Source organism: Triticum aestivum, chromosome 7B (genome assembly GCF_018294505.1).
Source record: "Triticum aestivum cultivar Chinese Spring chromosome 7B, IWGSC CS RefSeq v2.1, whole genome shotgun sequence".
Classification (NCBI taxonomy): Eukaryota; Viridiplantae; Streptophyta; class Magnoliopsida; order Poales; family Poaceae; genus Triticum; species Triticum aestivum.
In genome coordinates this window covers 529,429,737-529,434,464 of record NC_057813.1, presented here as the reverse complement: position 1 = coordinate 529,434,464, position 4,728 = coordinate 529,429,737, and the positions used below count along the sequence as shown (strand labels likewise).

The 4,728-nt window shown below is 38.6% G+C and overlaps 1 long non-coding RNA gene across 2 annotated transcripts; it reads right to left on the bottom strand.

The window, feature by feature from the left end:
• LOC123161852 (uncharacterized) lies at nt 1-3,792 on the bottom strand. Of its 2 annotated transcripts, none has more exons than XR_006480916.1 (8): nt 3,347-3,792; nt 2,215-2,473; nt 1,716-1,853; nt 1,416-1,606; nt 1,195-1,287; nt 826-1,056; nt 393-494; nt 1-194 (listed from the first exon to the last, which is right to left on the bottom strand). It is a non-coding gene; the product is annotated as an uncharacterized lncRNA (long non-coding RNA). The 2 variants fall into 2 exon arrangements; XR_006480917.1 differs by having other exon boundaries at nt 2,417-2,473.
• Between the last annotated feature and the right edge of the window lie 936 nt (nt 3,793-4,728).

Below are 4,728 nucleotides of genomic sequence, written 5' to 3'. Positions count from 1 at the left end.
CCCATGGAGAATACCCTGGAGTATGTGAGATTTATGTTCATGGGAAAAGAAAAAGAAAAGGTTAGAAATCACAGGGGAATACATACAACCTTGGAAAAACTGTAAAGAGAAATAAATCTGTTTGCAAAAAAGACAGAGGAAATGAAATAAAATTTTCGTTTAGTCACACGTACCGAGTAGTCGAATGGAACACCCTGCAGAAAGAAAGCATAGAAAAAAAGAAAGTTATTTTTCAATGAAAAAGGAAGTTTAAGAACGTTGTGAATAAATAAAACAAAGCACAAAAAAAATGACGTAACAAAAAGCCAGCTGAAATAAAAAAGAGGTTGGGTGTGTGTGTGTGTGGGGGGGGGGGTGTTATTAAAGAGATAAGTAGATAAGTCAATACTCACATATTTTCTTAAGATTTGTTTGGTTTCTGGCATCAGGTTTTCATTGCAAGGGTGAGCGACCATGTAGTAAGTTAGACTCTCGCGCAGGCTCTTTGCATGCTCCTGTTTTTGTTTTACATAAAAATAACAGTTAACTTGAAGTAAAAAAAGGAAAAACATTTTATGTTGGTGTAAAAACACAGCAGGATATAAAGAAATGAAGATATAAAACACATGTGAGAGACTATGAAACAGAAAAAATGAGGCTGACAAAAAGCATAAAAAAGGATGAGGTTTTAAGCAGCAAAAAGTTGAGCTGCATTACCTGAATATGCGATGTGTGTGTTATCAGTTGGACAAAAAAAATACAAAAAAGACGAAAAGGGGTGGTTGCTAAATACTGAAAAGGATCATGCTTAAAAATGCTAGTATTTCAGTCGTTGGATTGCATTACTCTTTATTTTGAAGAGCACACACTCCAGAAAGACACGCCCATGTCAGTCACATTTACTTGTGATCTGTTGTATGCCAGCCTGAAAGAAGCTTTGAAATTCTTGATTACAAGCTGAGCTTCGTCAGCAATCAAGTCGGTTCTGTTGTTTGGGCAGAGGACTTCGAACATTTTTTTCCTAAAGTTAGCAACAACTGTGTACCAGAAACCGTATGAGCTTAAAGGTAAAAACACCTGTACATTGATCCAAAAATAAACAAAAAATATTAGCACAAAACGCCATGGTGACTTTTTACTGAAAAATAAAAAAGACATGGGACTTGCATGGAGACTATAAATTGTATGGCTTGTTTCTTGGACTACGAAAAATACCGTGTGAATTCGATCAAGCTGGAATCCTATCATTCTCTCCCTCAGGTGAACAGATAACGCCATTGGAGTTTCAAATGCCTTTTGGAATAATTTCTGGAAAAATTTGACCCGATCAAAGATGCATCAAAGGCACAGAAGGGGGGGGGGGGGGCACAAAAAAGAACAGAGCATTGAATGGAAAAAAGAGAGTATTGTCTGCCCATATTTATGTTTGTACTTACAGCAATGTCGCATTCGATATAGTATCTTGACCAGTAACTTTGTGGGAGAAGATTGTGTCTATCCTATTCATTTTGCTCGACCATTACTGCTTTTCCCAACATATTAATCACGTACTTATTTACCCGGCCATACACTTGCATGCAAGAACCCTATGTTCAACCAATGTCGAGCCCATTGTACTATTCTTGGGCTGCCACGGAATGAAAAATATGGAAAATTCAGAGTTAGAAAAGAAGCTTGAAGGGAACAAAAAAGAGGAAAGGGATGTTCTTCAAATGATGTTACCATTGCTTATATACCTTTGCGGTGCTTTCAATTGAAGTTTTTCATATCTTACTCATCCCTGTACAGGTTAGATTGTCTATGGAGATATGTCAACCTGAATATCACCCTTGCTGCTCTGTGGTTCTTTGTGATCTGAGAATCAATTTCTCCTCCTACAGAAAAGCACAACAAAAAATTAGGAGTAGCGAGAGAAATGAGTTGTTCCTTTCTACTAAGAGGGGGTAAACTGATGTAAAAATAATGGCAGCTGCTGATTTCTTTGAACAATATTCAGTTTTCATATATTAACTTGCTACAGAAAAACAAAGCGATTTTCAGAGAATTAGCTCATTCTCTGAACAATGGCAGCTGCTGATTTCCTTGCACAGTGTTCAGAATTCATACAATAAATTGCTACAGAAATACAAAAAAAATTCAGAAAATAATTCCTTCTTGAACAAATGACAGTTTGCTGTCAGAATTCATATGACAACTTGCTACAGAAAAACAAAGCGATTTTCAGAGAAATAGTACATTCTTGAGATAGTGGCAGCTGCTATCACATTGAAAAAGTGTTCAGAATTTCGTCCAAAATAGATTCCCCCAACAGAATAAAAATGAACTGCTAGTCTTAGTTCATTCACTGAAAAAATGCCATTGTTTCAGAGATGCATTTAGGGATTTTCTTTTTCCCACATCCACAGCCGGTTCCGATTCCCTATGGAGATATGTAAACCTGAATATCATCCCTGTTGTTCTGTTGTTTTTATGGTCTGAGAATCAATTCCTCCTCCTACACAAAAGCACAATACAAAATTAGGAGTAGCGAGAGAAATGAGTTGTTCCTTTCTACTAAGAGGGGGTAAACTGATGTAAAATAAGGGCAGCTGCTGATTTCTTTGAACAAATTCAGATTTCATACATTAACTTGCTACAGAAAAACAAAACGATTTTCAGAGAATTAGCTCATTCTCCGAACAATGGCAGCTGCTGATTTCCTTGAACAGTGTTCAGAATGCATACAATAAATTGCTACAGAAATACGAAACAATTTTCAGAGAATAGTTCCTTTTTGAAATTCATACGACAACTTGCTACAGAAAAACAAATCAATTTTCAGAGAATTAGTACAATCTGGAACAGTGGCACCTGCTATCCTTAGTTCATTCACTGAAAAAATGCCATTGTTTCAGAGATGCATTTTAGGGATTTTCTTTTTCCCATATCCACAGCCGGTTCCGATACTTCTATGGATTTTCGCAGAGATACTGCTACGTGATGCTCGGTCGTCAACGAAAGATGAGACCAAGGTGGATGAGTTGCTGGCAAAAATCCGATTTTGTGTGAAACAGTAAACAATCTTCTTTTGTGAGAACAGAGCCACCAAGGTGGTCTGCTTTTCTTCAGTTTTGACATACACATTCCTTCTATATTTTCTTGTCCACCATCCTCACTGGATTAGTCCTTCCAAAACATTTAAATCATCTTCTTCCTCATGCTGAGAACGAGCAAGTTGTGCTCTGACGGCATCATCAGAGCAGAGCGGCATAATTCGCCATCCCTGTGCTGCTCCCTGTCAAATCCAGGTGTTCGTGAGCTCGGAGACGGTGCCGCTGTCAGCCATGGACTCATCGGAAGGAAGAGGGGAGGGGGAGGTGGGTAGTACCTGGACATCCTCGGAGGCGACGCGGAGTCGCGGACGCCGTTGGGAAGCTTGGTGATGCGGGTGGGGACGACGCACGGGGGGAGGTCCAGCCCGGGTAGGAGGCGCAGGAGCAAGGTCGCGCACGCGGCGGAGGCCGTACGGCCGCCAGACAGGCACCGCCTCGCCGTATTGGCCGCTTCCGGCCCTGGAACTCGCGGAGCCCGTGCGGTTGCTGCGCCTCGCCGTATTGCCTGTTGCTGCCCTTTGACCTCGCGGTGCTAGTGCTGGCGCGACGCCTCGTCGTACTAGCCACCTCCCTCGCGGCGCTCGTGCGGGCACAGCGCTCGTGAGGCGCCTCGGCGAGGAGGGGGAGGGGAAGCAGCAGGGCAGCTGCAGCGGAGGAGGAGGGGATGGAAAAGGAAAAGGGAATTGCGCACGGCTGGGCTTTTCCAGAAAAGGAAAAAGGCTAGAAAGGGAAAGGGAATAGGTGGAGCGACGAGCGCGGTCAGAATCGATCGCTCCCGCGATCGATCGCCAAGGAGTCGTTTCGCTCAAAAGCAGCGTTAACATATGAAAACATTTTCGGGAAAATCAAAACATTTCCTGAAAGAAATGCGATTTCTTTCTAAAATGACGAATATTTTTCAAAACAGGACCACTTTTGAAAATGATAGACAATTGTTTTGAAATAGAATATTTTTAGAAAATGATGATATCTTTTTTAAAACTGGAACATTTTTTGAAATTCAAAAATAAAACTCAGAAATGCGAATATGAAACTCCTGGAAAAATTTCGAAAACACGAACATTTATTAAAATTTGTAAACAATTTTCGAAACTGGAAATTATTTTTAGAACCTCATGAAAAAATGAAAACATGAACATTTTTTAAAAATTTTGAACAATTTTTCTAAATGAGAACATTTTTAAAACGTGAACATATTTTAAATTGTGAACAAAATTTTGAGAATGCGATCATTTTCTGAGATTATGAACAAAAGTTTGAACGTGCATTTTTTTTGAAACTCCTGAACATTTTTTGAAAAATCTGACCAAATTTTGAACAAGAGAACACTTTTTGAAATTCAAACAAATTTGAAATTTTTAAACAAAATAAAGAGGAGAATAAAAAAAGAATAAAAAGAAACAGGAAAAACAAAAAATGCGAACAAATGATAAATTCCAAAACTTTTCTAAAAATTTGAACAAATTTGAAAACGCGAACATTTTTTGAAAATCACGAACAAAATTTTAAAAATGGGAACAAATGTGAAATTCCAATTTTTTTTGAAAATTTGAACAAATTTGAAAACACGAACATTTTTTGAAAATCACGAACAAATTTTCAAAATACAGACAAATTTTTTATATTTTTTCAAAAGAATAACATGTCTTTTGAAAAC